General features: G+C 40.6%; 1 protein-coding gene across 6 annotated transcripts in view; it reads right to left on the bottom strand.

Annotated features, from left to right (window-relative positions):
• The window catches only part of UBE3A (ubiquitin protein ligase E3A), a 53,797-nt gene extending 38,659 nt beyond the window's left edge, over nt 1-15,138 (bottom strand). For 3 of the 6 annotated variants that reach the window (XM_082278238.1, XM_082278236.1, XM_082278241.1), the window contains exons 1-3: nt 14,684-15,138; nt 10,877-11,084; nt 5,066-5,134 (exon numbers count right to left, since the gene is read on the bottom strand). The gene's annotated coding sequence lies outside the window, so the exon portion shown is untranslated. The remainder of the gene's footprint in view (nt 1-5,065; nt 5,135-10,876; nt 11,085-14,683) is intronic. The other 3 variants (XM_082278240.1, XM_082278239.1, XM_082278237.1) reach the window with 2 other exon arrangements.
• Between the last annotated feature and the right edge of the window lie 347 nt (nt 15,139-15,485).

Below are 15,485 nucleotides of genomic sequence, written 5' to 3'. Positions count from 1 at the left end.
GGAAATTTGTGGCTGTGGAGTATGTCTGAGAAACCCAAGATGGCTGCCAGGCTCTTTGGGACTGGGCAGGCTCTAGTACAGACACATCTATGTCTGCCTAGCGACTATTTACTAGGGGTAGAATCAACCAGGACTGCAACAACCCCTGTTACAGTTAGGAAGACAATATACAAGGATCCATGTCTTCAAACCACGTATCTGAGAACTCTGTGACTTGATCTAGCCTTCATCAAAAAGGAATGGGATAAATAATGTTTATGCAGTGATTTGGAACAGCATCTAGTTCTCCAAGATGGCACACAGGCGAATATTTTCTTAAAAGAATGCTCCCATCAACTCAAGGAGGAGTTAAAAAAATGAGTGAAAGAACAAGATGTCAGGAAGCAACTTCATGCATCAAAAGGGGCTAAAAGCAACTTTGTTGCATAGTTTGATAAAATATACCTACATAGTTCATTAAACCTTGAAAGTCTACAAGCAGTAACACCAGGCAAGAAGAGGTCCCCAACTTCAACATACAGAACCTAAAGCCACACCCTGGAGATTGTAAATACTTATTCTTCAGCAACCAAAAAAAGGCAAATAATTTCCAGGTACCAATCATTTAATTGAACATTACATGGTAAATCTACTATGCTGCCTGGGTATTTGATGTTCACTTTCTGTGACAGCAGTGAAATCTGGCAACTGATACACAGTATCTGATGCCTAGGAAGATCCCTTACAATGTGAACACTATCCTTACTTAAACTGTAACTTCTGATTGACTTATTAAAAGAGTGGGACTTGTGGGAAGTGGCACTTGCAAGAATTTAGATTTCCTTTATAAAGAATTTTAAGTTATCTACCCAAGTAATCTTTGATCCAAATTTTTAAGATTCTCTTTTTGATCTATGATGAAAACAGGGGTGATCTACTGTACAATGAAGTACCATGATATACATTACCTTCCAGTACCAGAATTTGAGTTGCTTAATTAAATGTAACCATCTCTCTCAAGAATATACCACTGAAGACAGCTTTTGTATGTTTTCTCAAGAGTCCCTCTGAATGTCCCAAGAATGAATTTTATGTATTTCCAGAAAGACTTTGAGTACCACAATGAAACAGTCAGCTATACAGTAAGGAACTGACACCTAATATGAGAGCTGGCCTTTTAAAACTTGAGAATGAGTCAAATGTCCTGGAGAATATTCACCAAACCCCTAAATTCAATCTTAATTGTCATAAGTAGAAAAAATAATAACGTAATAGGCACGTTTGATTTCTTCATAAAGTTGGAAATATAAATTATTTTGTTGCCTGCATGTTGCTTCCAATGCACAAAACATAAAAAGAGAAGTTTTCTTCATGCATCTAATTTGTAGGCAAAATTACTACTGATCCTACAATAAAATAAAACAGCCACTAATACAACCTGATCATAAAAATCCTAATGGAGCCAAAAAAAGCCCAACCAAACGATAATATGGACTCTATATGAATTTTTCCTACTGCATGGTAAACCAAGCAATTCTACTAGTAACAACAAATGCAAAATCACATTAGTTAGAAAACCAAAAGAATTGGGTTCTATCCTGGAAAATGCCAACCTAAAGTGACTAAAGCAGTCACAACTGATGCACAAATGTACACATGCTCCCATATATTACAAAAAGAGTGACAGATATGACTCATGAAGGGTCCCTGGAAGAGTGTCTGTTCATCTGCACAAAGTATTTCACACATCTTCCAAACTCTAACCCAGTTCTCCAATTATTCAATATTCTTCAGAAGTGTTCCAGAAGTAGTAAAAAAGAGCCACAAAGGCAGCATGAAGACAGGAGAAAATGCCTTGTGATTAGACAATGAAAAGAGTTCAAAGTTAATCAAGCCTATCAATATAGATACTGGAAGAAACTAAGTCTTCTCATAGCACAAAAAGAATACATAAAGATCTTCCAATTGAAAAAAATGCATATGAAATCCTCTTGAATGGAAAATGAAAGCCAACAAATTCTGATTAGAGCAGGAACACAAGCACGCAGGATAATGAGAAAAATTAACACTTGAATAAATTATTTGGGATGGGAATCTGAATTTGCTACTATCTTCAAATTAAAGTTAGTGCTACTCTGGAATTTACATTTCAGTAAAAACACAAGTTACTGAGTTTCATAAAGGCAGAATTTTGTGCATCTCAATACAAAGAGATCAAACATAGGTTCATATAAAAGCTCCATCCTATAATGTCTGTATACTTACTTTGCCTTGATGTCAATACTCTCCACTGTACTGGTTTTGACTAGGATAAAGTTCATTTTCTTCATAGTAGCTAGAGCGGGGCTGTGTTTTGGATTTGTGTTAACACAGGGATGTTTTTGTTATTGCTGAGCAGTGCTTTCATAGATTCAAGGCCTTTTCCACTCTTCACCTCCCCAGGCAGGAGGCTGGGGGTGGACAAGGAGTGGGGAGGGGTCACAGCTGGGACAGCTGACCCCAGCTGACCACAGAAACATTCCATATTATATGGCATCATACTCAGCATATAAAGCTGGGGGAAGAAGGAAAAAGGGGGAATGTTCGAAGTTACAGCATTTGTCTTTCCAAGTCACCGTTACCTGTGACGGAGCCCTGCTTTTCTGGAGATAACAGAACATGTGCCTGCATGGGAAGTGGGGAATGAATTCCTTATTTTGCTTTGCTTGCATGTGCGGCTTTTGCTTTACCTATTAAATTATCTTTATCTCAACCCACGAGTTTTCTCACTTCTACTCTTTTGATTCTCTTTCACATCCCACTGTGTGGGGAGGTAGAGAGTGGCTGTTTGGTGTTTAGTTGCCAGCGAGGTTAAACTATGACATTCATAAATCACAGAGTAACAGAAGACTATCTGATGTTTGCTCCCATTCCCGCCCCTCAGGCCAAAGCTAGAGGCCTGTGTGTTATTCCCATTTTCTACAACTGCCCCTGCAACTTTGGATTCTAGATTCCGCCTTCAACATCTGTTCTTGGTTTGATATTTCAGTGAGATCATATATGTATTTTGTTCACCTTTGCAAAAGCAGGAAAGATCCAAAATTATCCTTAGCTTCGGCATTTTTCACTTAGACCACAGTCTGATTTTTGTCTTCCACTACACACACTCCTGATTTTTTTTTTGCAGCAGAACCATTTGTTTTTGTTTCTATTTCAGTTATATTGTATCTGTTACTTCAGGCTCCCTCCAAAATGATATAAAGCCATGAACAAAAAGCCCCTTCTACACCAGTAGATGAAATCCAATCACCTATTTAAATGTCTTTTAGTAACTCTCCTTTTACTGGCTACTTATCATGTTAAATTATTTTGCAATCAGGTAAGTTTTACAGCTTTGCTTCAGCATTACTATTTAAATTTTTATTCTGTCTGCCCTTTTGCTTATGCTCTGTTTTGATTTCTTTTGCCACCCATTTGTCATGCTGCCTTCCATGTAAAGCATCTTTCTGTTCACCAAGTTCTTCAGCATGTTTGCTTAAATATAATTTATATTAAAACCAAGCAACCATGCAATTCTGTAGCACAACATTCAGCTTTTCTGATGTTCCATTAGTATTTATTACTCACAATTTGTGGGGGATTAGAGGGGAATTCTTCATCAGTTTATGAAGCACATACCATTACAAAGACTCAATGCATACATACAGTGGCAAGCAGTTAAACATCCAGAAGAAGAGCAGCCAGCAGGAATAATGGTAATAAAGAAATAATGGCTTAGGTTTGAAGAAGAGCCATTGTACACAGAACTGGTATTGACACTGGAGAGCAAGAAGCAGGTGGGTGGTCCCAGTGGTGCTGTGGGTGCAAAAATGAATATACACTACCTGCCAGATGCCTACTAGAGTAAAGGACCAATCTATGCAATTCTCTCAGGAACATCTGGATTGTGATAATGTAACATTGTGGCTTTTTGAGAGACAATTTTTAATTAGTACACACTACAGCTAAAGTTTCAGCATAGAATTAACGGTTTTATTAGAGCCTGTCTATAGCTACCTACAAAACAGAACTTAAAAAGATACCAAACAACTCTCTTGCAAACTTGAGATTTCAAAACTAAGTATATTTCTAAGTCAATTATCTTGAAAAGAAAAATCCAGACATAAACCCATGGCACAGAAAACTTGGATCAGCTGTTACTGAGCTCTTCCCCACATTTTAAGTGGTTAAAAGAGAAAAGTACACACATTGCTTAGAAGCTGTTCTTGAAATAACTACATACAATCTTGTATATGCATGAACAGACCTATTTAATATGGCAGAAAAATTAACCTAATAGTTGTTTTTCTGAATGCAGTGATGCTCAAAGTTTCAAAAATTCTCTATGTTCCAAGTTGGTTCATAGTTGGTAGAACTTAAAGAGACACTACAGAGTGGTGCAGTAATAGCAGGTATTACCAGAGAACCACACCAGAATTAAGTTAGGAAATGGCAATTAAAATAACTACAAGTTCAAGTTCCAACCCTGCCACAACACATGTACATATTTTTAAGCTGACTGGACACTTAAGTGCCTAGACAAAAAAGAGATACCATGCGCCAGGGGTTTATGTTAACACTGATAATAAAGATTATATTTCTGTATTTCCCAGCATTCCTATTTGTAAATTTGACTTACACTGATGACTGCATAAATTTTCTGCAAGTCCTGAACTTATTTTTCAAGTCATACCCCCACTATAAATATGCTCAGCAGCAAATAAAAAAAACTGGTACAGCTTTCAGAAACACATCAATTCTTATCCAATCCATGGAGCAATAAATGGATGGTAGCAGCACAATGATGAGCTTGTTAAATCAAAAGGGAATTCATCAATGTTATATCTTCAGTATTTATTTTCCCCAAGAAAAATTAAGTAAGTCAGTTTTCTAGAAAATTATGACTAAGTAACAGATACCATAGTAAAAAAAAAAAAGGGGAAAAAGTGATTGTGTGCTTCTTCTTGAATTAATTTTCAACCCTTTTTTTAATCTCAGGAAAGAAAAGTATCATTATTTGCTATTATAATTATTAGCATACAAACAATGTAAGTGAAAACAAACATACCATTATCTTTTCAGAGCTGCAGAATCTTGTTCTTTCAAATTCTATAATGGACTTCTACAGTTCTTGTACCTATAATGCAAAACATTACAATTCAGATCTTGCAGTATGCTTCATACCAATCTGAAGCTCAACACAACTTCAAGACAATACCTTCAAAAGTGCCTATTTGATTAGTCATGAGCCTGCAACTAAAGGAAACATAGAATCATAGAATATGTCAAGTCAGAAGGGACCTACAAGGATCATCGCACCCAGCTACCCACTCCTCACAGGACTGCCTAAAACTAAGCCATATAAAACTAAATCACACTTTTCATAAAAATGCACAACAGAAAATAATTATTGTTAGATAAACTACAAAAACAAAGTTCATGCACATAGTATTCCCTATTATTTCCCCTGCAGTGATGCAATAGTTTTACAATTCCATTCATCCAGTTCATTACAAATACCAATTTCCTTTCTCCTTCCCGCCCCATATTTAGTTCTGTTTTTTTTTCTTTTCTTTAAGAACTGGCATTTACAATAAGAAGAAAAATGAACACTCAAAAGAAGTCACAGATAGAACCAAATCTTTGTTCTGGGTGCATAAAATTGCTGGAGTTCAGTAAGCTTTTCTATAAATTCTTCATTTTCAGAGAAGTCATAATTAACAAGGGACTAAAACATACTTGAAATATTTTCAACAAACACCTAAAAGCACAGCCAGCTTTGAGAGAAAAAGTGACACAAACAGACACATAGGCATATAACTGAAGAAAGACAGGGGCTGTGGATTCCCCATCAATGGGGGTGTTCAAAACCAAGGTGGATGGAGCTCTCAGTAACCTGGTCTACTGGAAGGCGTCCCTGCCCATGGACGGGGGTTGTAATTAGATTTTTCTTTAAGGTTCCCTACCAACCCAAACCATTCCCTGATACTATGAAATCTACTTACTACTTTTCAAAAAAGTTAGTAATTTGGCACAGAATATCACATTTTCAGTACTGTGAAGACTTAATACATAATTTCTTGGTTTAAAACTTTATTAAGAACAAACAAATCCAACACAGCTGATTTAGGCTGATCTCCAACATGGATCAGAGCTCCCACAAAGGAAAACCTGATCTGGTTACCTGAACAGTACATTCAGTTTTATCTTAAAAGATGTCAAACCAGCAAGAACTCATTTAGTGTCAAGGGCCCAATTCTTTCTCAGGGAACTGAAACCCTGGACCAGTTTTGCCACTAAAACTCTAAGCACTAACAATGTGAACACACTTCCTTGTATTGAAAAAAAATTCGTTATATAGGGCACCCTACATGTTTCATGAAAAAAGACTGCTATTTCAACAAACAGTTCTACTAATTATGTAGCTTTCTGTACAGTTAGGATTACTGTGCTAATGATACACAACTGCATCAATAAAACTTTACTACCATTCAGAAGAAAAAGAAGAAAAATTTATCTGAACAGCATGAGACAATAACAGATGATTTTCTTGTTTGCAAGTAGCACTTCCACTCTGTATCAACAGCAGAAATCCAAAATACCTTATATTCTACTAAAGAATAATTCTTCATTCACAGTGGTGCCATTAGACAAACTCAGTTAAAAGTATTCTGACAAATGCAACCAATATTTTCACACCTTATGTCATCGGACTTCCAGATTAAACTTCAATGTAAGCATTTGTTCTGTACAGACATACAGCAGTGTTATCTGTATAAAATTCTCTCATTCTCCTCTAAGATATAGAAGCACAAATTTTCAGTGTTCACAGAGTAGGAGGAGAGCACCAAGTACAGCATGAAAAAGCAGTGCAAATACATCTACCAGAGATCTTATGATTATTGTCCAGCAACAGAGACAAGAAAACAATGATTCCCAACAGAACTGAAGCTATGGAGTAGTCTAGGACAGTACAACTGACAGAAGAAACAAGACCACAATGGAGGAGATGCAGACAGCTTATTTGCATAATAACACACAACAACAGAAGAGCAAATCCAACAACACAAAACTGAAGTTCCTGGACTTCCAGTTCTTCTTCAATCTCTCCTCACCAGTTGCCACTGAGGCAGAACAGAGTTCAGCAGTCTACTAAGTCTAAAGTCTACATTCGCTCAAAGGCTACATGACCAACACAAAAGGAAGTAAGGCTCTGTAGTGCTTGTCTAAAAGGAATGAAAATGATTTCATGAAGTCAGATGTACTTCAACATTCACCTTTAGTATACTTAATTAGCACTAAGCCACATCTGCCTAAAAAAAATGCAAATGGCAAATGTGACTAAAGGCTTGGTCAACATTACTGCTTCCATTCCACATTAAAAAATCTTCATCTATCATGTGACCAGAGCCAAAAAAGCTGCTTGTTTACAACTGTCAGATATTTTCAATTAAGAAAAGGAGGCTTCAAGGCAAACCGAATTATATTAACACAGACAGTAAAGCACTGAACTAACCACACTATAGCATATGTAATTACAAAATATTTAAGAAATTAATTATAAATTACAAAAAAAGCTTCACAACTCTTTTGTCTGGCTTGATAAAAGATATCATGAAATCATCTCTAACAGGTGCTTAAATTATGTTTTCCACTTGGAGTTTGGGGTTGTTATGTTTATCTGGTTTTATCCAACAACTGTAACACAACAGGAATAGAAGAAAAAATTCTGAGAGCACTACCCTAAAGAAATAATACCTAGTATTATAAATTTTCTGACACAATTTCAAATATTTAAGTTCAATTAAGAATAATTTTCTTCCACAACTAACATTCTTAACAGTAAACAAAAATCACATTATCCAAGTAAAAAACCAAATATTCACAAACATCCTTCTTTCAGTCAGATATTCAGGTTATAGGAATTGTGCAAATGGAGTATTTTTCACAGCCTTACTATGTAAAGGGCTCCATCTTTGCAAGCAAGAAATACCAGTGTCTCACAGAAGTGATACTCTCGGGAGCTCCCTTGTCCTTGAAATCTGATGGGATTTGCAGGTTGTGTGGACTCTTAAGTATGTATTTCTCTTGGCTACAATAAGCAAGTTTTGCTACACCAGCTGAAACACAAGGTGTTGCTACTCAGACAGTGTACACTAGTATACCTTGGACTTTCTAAAAACAAACTTGGGTTGTTTATACACATAGCAGAACACAATATTCATCACCAAGACTTTGGACAAGATATTTCACTATGAAAAAACAAGCAATCGTTATCTGAATATAGCTATACAAATACGAAAACCGAAAAATTGTATTGGAAACAAATTCTGAGGTAGTGACAGACCTCTTCAGTATTATCTAGCTTTGCAGAAGTTTTTGATTCCTTTTAAGAAAATGGCAAATACCACATTGTAAAATAAAGACACTTAAAGCATTAGTCAGCTCAAACACACAACTAACCATAATGCAAAAGAAAAACTCATCTACAACTGTGATAGCCTTTCTTTAAGTATTTTGACCTATGTCCTATTTGAGAAGTTCAGCTCCTTTAAGAGCCACTCCACCACCTGCTAACAGCCCAAGCCTGCTGAATTGCAGCTGCTCCAACCTGGGTCCCAGGGAGCATACCAGAGCAGGAGCACACGAGTAATGCCAGACCCTGGCTGCCTGGACAAGCCTGGCATCTCTCAGTGCCTTGCAAGCTTGGCAACACAATACAGATCACTCTTGTGCCTCCCCTGCACACAGCTCCTAAAGGTAAGGGGGAAGGTGTTTGTCATCCTGACATCCTCATTTCATCAGTTTCTTTGGTGTAATCATTATCAAGGAAATATTAAAAAGTCCTAAAAGCAGTCTGCCAAAGGAAGCGAAGAGCATGGTCTTCTCCATGAAGGAGATATGAACTAGCTTCACACCTAGAACTCTAGCTCGGTCAGAAGTCCTGTCAGTCCTCACACAACACCAGAATGAAAAGAAAACTATGCGGACTAATCATTGCCAGACCATTATGCAACAACCACCAAACCCAAAGAGGTTCTGTAATTTTCTGCTTGAGATCCTGTTGGATCCTATCGATACACAGGCCACCAAGATCAAATTTCCTTTGGGTTTCAAACCACTCTAAAGTTTTTGATACTTAAATTTTGTCTTTAGTTACTTAGGTCACAGCTTTGACATTTTGTCACACAAGGAATGAACATGAAAGCACATGGAGGACAGGGAGATTTGAGATACGCCCTTTCACCAAGGGCAAGTCCTGCTGGACCAACCTGGTGACCTCCTATGATAGAGTGACTGCATCAGTGAACAAGGGAACAGCTATTGATGTCATCTATTTGGACTTCTGTAAGGCCTTTGACATGGCCCCCCACAACACCCTTCACCCTAAATCAGAGATATAATGGATGGACTCTTTGGTGGATGAGGAATTGGTTGGATGGTTGCATACAGAGGGTAGTGGTTGAATGTTCAGATGGGCATCAATGACAAGAGGTATCCCTGAGGGGTCCATATTGAGACTGGTATTGTTTAGGGGTCCATATTGAGACTGGTATTGTTTAGTATCTTCATCAATGATAGACAGTGGGACTAAATGCACCCTCAGGAAGCCGGCAAACAATACCAAGCTGTGTGGTGTGGCTGATATGCCTGAGGAATGGAATGCCATCCAGAAGGACCTGGACAAGATTGAGAAGTGGGCCCATGGGAGCCTCAGTCAATGAGGCTAACTGCAAGGTCCTGACCCTGGGAGGGGAAAACCCCTGGTATCAATACAGGCTAGACATCGAGGGAATTGGCAGCAGAAAGTAACTACAGAAGGACTTGGAGATCCTGGTTGTTGGAAGGCCAGCCTTGTCCCAGCAATGTGCGCTTGCAGACCAGAACGTATCCTCGGCTGCATCAAGAGCAGCATGGCTAGCAGGTTGAGGGAGACCAGTCTGCCCTTCTACTCCTCTGAGACCCCACCTGGAGTGCTGCATCCAGCTCTGGAGTCCTCAGCACACAACAGGCACGGACCTGTTGGAGCAAGTCCAGAGGAGGGCCACAAAAATGATCAGAGGGCTGGAGCAGCTCCCCTATGAAGAAAGGCTGAGAGAGTTGGCATTGTTCAGCCTAGAGAAGAGAAGGATCTGGAGAGACCTGTTTGCTGCTGTTTAATACTGAAGAGGAGCTTACAAGACAGACGAGGACAAACTTTTTACAAGGGCCTGCTATGACAGGACAAGAGGTAATGGCTTTTAACTAAAAGACAGTAGATTAAGGCTTGATATAAGAAAGTAATTTTTTACAATGAGGGTGGTAAAACACTGGAACAGATTGCCCAGGAGTAGGAGATGCCCCATCCCTGGAAACATGCACGGTCAAGCTGGACGGGGCTCTGAGCAATCTGATCTATTTGAAAATGTCCCTGCTTATTGCAGAAGAATTTGGACTGGATAACATTTAAAGGTCCCTTCCAATCCAAACTATTCCAAGTTTTTGGAAAAAAAAATAATGCACTCCATACCAAGCAGTCAAGTGGTACATCAGTTCAAATTGTCTTTTATCCACCACCACTGTAATCCACCTCTGGGTGACAGTCCCACTTCTGTCATACTACGTAAGATAAGCACGATTCTCAAAAGTAAATTATGTTAGTACACAGAGCATGTTTTCAAAGTTATTTGAATGGATGCAAACAGCAATGTTTTTCGATGAAAAGTACTGGGAGAGCTACAAACTGTGAATGCACTTTTCAAGCCACCAGATTAAAAAAAAAAAAAAAGGAATTCAAAGCTCTGCTTTGCTAACTAGAAATTTTTCTTAAAAACCCCATACATACTTCTGTTCTAAGGAAATTCAAGTAGCTTCAAAAGAAGCAGATCACCCCTCTTACCTAAGACAGTGAAGTGAGGGTCCAGAAGGAAGCCACCCATTTAGTTCCACTCAGCTGAATAACTGCAGCTTCTCCTAATTCTTCACCACTCTGTAAAACATGGGTAAAGAACCATGCAGGACGGTAACGGAAAGAGTATCGGTAAAGACTGACTTCCACCCCCTTCCTCCATTCAGCAGTTTGCATAATACAGGGAAGCAGGCTCAACCTATTAAAGTAAGTAAGAAGTAGTTAATGCTTCCTTTAAGAGATTCATTCATAAGAGTATTTGTTAGACAGAACTACAATAATATTTAATTTATAATGTAATTTTGCACCCAGTAAGTTATTTTGTCAATAAGCTCTGTCCCTCCTAACCACAGGAAGGTGCAGCTATTCAAAAATAGCAATATAAAGTGCTATTTAGTCAGATGTTACATTGCCAAACCTGAATCCTGGATCTCAACACTATTTGATTTTCTTTTTCATATTCCTCCTATGAGGTTATTTTCCTGAAGAAATGTGTCACCAGCTGGTGTAGTTACTGAAGTATTGCTTCATTGCAAAATGTTACCTTTAGACTGTATTTGCTGACTTTGTGCTAACCAACCAGATGCATTACACATATTACTATTCCTATGAACCAGCTTTTCTCCAAACTTTTATTCATGGGCAACACAGGCTTACGAGGCCATCAGGCACTGCCTGTAAATACAAGAAGTTAATGCAGTAAATGTTAAGGTCAAAGTATTTAAGGTGACAAAATTAACTTCAAACATGAGATTTGCTCACTGCTGTTGTCTCTGGAACCAGTTGTTTAGCACAGCTTTATAGAACTTCTGTGAGGGGGGCAGATTTTTGTTTTTAGAAAGTAAGCAACATACTCTACATTTTTTCATTACAGACCCTGATAGCAAATGTATTACTCCCCTCCTTCCATGTACAAATCAGAATTTGATTAGTGACAGAAAACCTTTTAACACCGCTTCTCTATAAAATTCACAGCTACCTTAAATGCACTGGATACTTCAGAAAAATTGTAAAACACACCTCCTTTGTTTAAAAATCAATATCAATTCATTAATTAGAGTGAAGACTTGGCCCACACTACCAGAAAGGAAGATTGATGCTGGAAATGCCTACATACTTTATGAATTCTGTTCCCTTTCCCCTCAATTGCATGTTCTATTTTTAAGAATTAGTTGCTTTCATCTTCAGGTATATGAGTACACTGGTGTGCGGAGGGAGAAAGACATTCCCTGCATTTAAAAGAAGATGAACTCTCTCTGGATACTCACTAAGTAAACTAAAACTAAAACTAAAACTGAGGGGGAAAAAAAAAAAATCTTTCTTGCACAGCAAAAATTAGGATGATGCATATTTACAAAAGCATAAAAACTAAACTAATTCCATGATAAGTGTCATATCATGTACTACATTAATTAGTGTTTATAGAAAATGTTGTATGTTTAAACGTGTTCACAATTAAACATGTTTAGGACTTAAAACAACTCAACCTGTGAATTCAGAGAACTAGTGAAGAATATATCAACAAAGAACATAATCATAATGAAACAAGCATTATTTTATACTGTGGTACACATGACATTTCATACTCTCAAAAGAGAAGTTAAAGGATATGAAAACGAACCTGTTTTATTTTCTCAAGTTGATTAAAACAATCGGGGACTCTAACAGGGACTCCAACAGGCTAAGAATATCCCTAGATATATTCAACATATACACACAGTTTTCAATTCCATCCACAAAAGAATCATCGTTTCCACATTTTTAAACAGCAGCAGCAATTAAAAAAAAGGAAAATACCAGAAGTCTTGTTTGCTAAAAAAAAGGATCAAACCTACACAGCTTTGGAGTTCTGAAGAGGACTTGGACTGAGAAATGTAGGCTTTAAAATACACTGCTGTGAAAAAGTTTCTGCTTTTTCAAGGCTGACTTTTTTTGCAAAGTCACAGAACCATGCCCTGAAATAGACCCAAACAAATGAAACATTTATTTTGGTATCTAGCTTGGTGCTTTTATTTCTATATTCTTGGGAGACACTCAGGACACTCTAATGAGGAGAAATAGCAAACACCTCTGATAAACAAAATGAACTCCTTAATTCCAGCAGGAAAGATGCTACATTAAATAGCAAACATTTAGGATGGAATGGAAGGTCTTTGTAAAAGAGAGATGAAGCATCTGTAATATTGTACAAAAATAATTTCAATTAAAAGTATCAGCTCTGTAAATGTAAGTAGTGGACTAGGTTTTCTTTCACTATTTCTCTGTACTGAGTTGACAGAATGATACTGTTAGGAAGACAAGTCATAAGCACTACAAACTGCATCTATTTTAAAAGACAAACACATGTGATAGTTTTCTTTGCATATCCATATCAATTTAGCAATACACATTTCATACTTTCAACACACTCAATTAAACTGAGTTTTGCCTTATTTTCAAATTTCTAAAAAGTACCTTCAACTGTTTCCACGATGAGAGGGCGCAGCATTATTCAGACCCAACATCTAAACCAAACAGTTTGTGAGAACTATAAAAAGCCCATTTTCCAGCACTTTTCATTCTTGTCAAGTAGTACACCTCTCACTATCTCCATCATTTCCCTCTCTCCCCCATCGTAAGTGTCTAACAACACAGTACAACTCAGAGCACTGCTTTTCCCTTAGCAGGGAATCTCTCTAACTGGATGCTATTTGCATGAATTAGGAACTTAATCTTATCTTTTAGACCTCTCCCTTTCAAACCAGTCAAAAAAAAAAAGAAAGGAAAAAGAAATAGGATAAACCAGCAATACAATCACGCAGGCCTTACTTTGTTAAGAAATCAAACTAAAATTGGGTACCATTTTCCACTGAAAAACTTTCTACTAGACATGCAAGAAGCATGGTAAGACCAGTCTGAGAAGCCGATTTCTCAAAGGGCCTCAGGTTTGCAGACTCCTACTAAGGCAGGTAAGTTTCCATACAGACAGAGGGACCATCCCTGAAGTGATGTGTAAGACACATGCTTAGTCCTAGAATTAGACCAACACATTACACAGAAGGAAACATAAACGAGTATTTCCTTTAACTGGAGAAAAAAGAAAAAGGATAACTACAAGCCTGTAAATTACAAGTTCTTGTCACTAAATTGTGAAATATGTTTTGTTTCTTAAGCAGTAGTAACTTCTGAATGACCACAACACATCATCTGAGACATCTGATTTACAAATCAACAGTGAACTGTAACGTTCCTTAAGAGATCTTAATACTGCAGGTATGCTTAAAAACTAAAGCCCAGAAAGTCCTGCAGTCAGGAGCGACAGATCACATGCATCAGCAAAGCAGCCTGCTCAGGTTCAGATCCAACTCTTCACACTGGACAGAAGGTAACAGGAGCAAGTGAACAGACCTACTTTGTCTAACAGGCCTTGGCCACTAGTTAAGAGACCCTCGCAGCGCTTCCCATTCCGGCAGCCGGCCGCGCCGATGGCACCGAGCCGTCCCATGCCCACAGCAGCCCCGCAGAGCCGCCACCGAACCAGGAAACTGAGGAAGGGGCAGGCTGGGTTCACCCAAGGTCGCCCAGCGAGCCCGGTCTCCCCGGGGGGGCCGGGAGAAGCTCGGAGCCACCCGCCCGCCCGGCCTTCCCGGGGCGGCCGCGCACCCATGTGTCTCACGGCGAGGAAGGAGAGGACCCCCGGGGCCGCCGCCTTCCCCTCCCCGGCGCGGGGGAGCTGCCAGGGCCGCCTCCCTCCCCTTCAGGGCCAGCGTGAGCCGGGCGCCATCCCCGCTCCCGGCCCTGCGCAGCGCCCACACCGACCTGGGCACCTCGGTTGCTGCTCCCGGGCGCTCCCGCTCCCGCCGCCGCCGCCCGGGCTCATGCGGGGGCCGCGCCGCACTCGGGGCCGGGCCGCGGGCGAGGAGGAGGCGCCGCCGCCGCTGCTACTGCTACTGCTGCTGCCGGTGCCGCCGGAGCCGCGGCCTGGCGGGGCGGGGAAGGAGAGGCGGGCGGGCGGACGGGCCGGGCCGGGCGGGCGCGTCTCCTCCTCCTGCTCCTGTGTCGGCCGGGCCGCGCTCAGCGCGAGCCCCGCACCTCCATCTTGGGACAACGCGGATGTCGGCGCGGCGCAGGCTCGGGGCGCGCGGGAGGGAAGGAGAGAGGGAGGGAGGACCGGCCGTGTCCCGGCGTGCAGCGCGGGCGGGGGCGAGGCGAGGCGGCGGCGGCGGCGCGCTACCCACCGCGGGCAACCATAGAGAGCTGCCGGGCCGCGCCTTCCGGCCGTGTGCACTCGGAAGACGGGAGGCGAGGCGGCGCCTGCGCGCCCGCGCGCGCGAGGCGGGGGCCGCCATGATGGAAGAGGGCAGCGCGGGGCGGCGGGGTGGGGCGCGGGGCGCGGGGCCGCGCGTGCGCTCGCGCAGGAGCCGGGGGGCGACCCGCGGGCGGGGCGGTGCGAGGGAAGAGGCGAGTGGGTGTGGGATACGGCAGTACATACTCGTGTACACACATGTACGGGTAACACAAACACACATATGCACACGGATACATGTATTCACACCTACAGATACATGCGTATTCACACACCTATACACACATACGCGCACCCGTACGCACGCATCTGCCC

The sequence above is a fragment of the Coloeus monedula genome, assembly GCF_965178545.1.
Source record: "Coloeus monedula genome assembly, chromosome: 3".
NCBI classification, from domain to species: Eukaryota; Metazoa; Chordata; class Aves; order Passeriformes; family Corvidae; genus Coloeus; species Coloeus monedula.
This window is presented reverse-complemented; position numbering and strand designations above follow the sequence as displayed.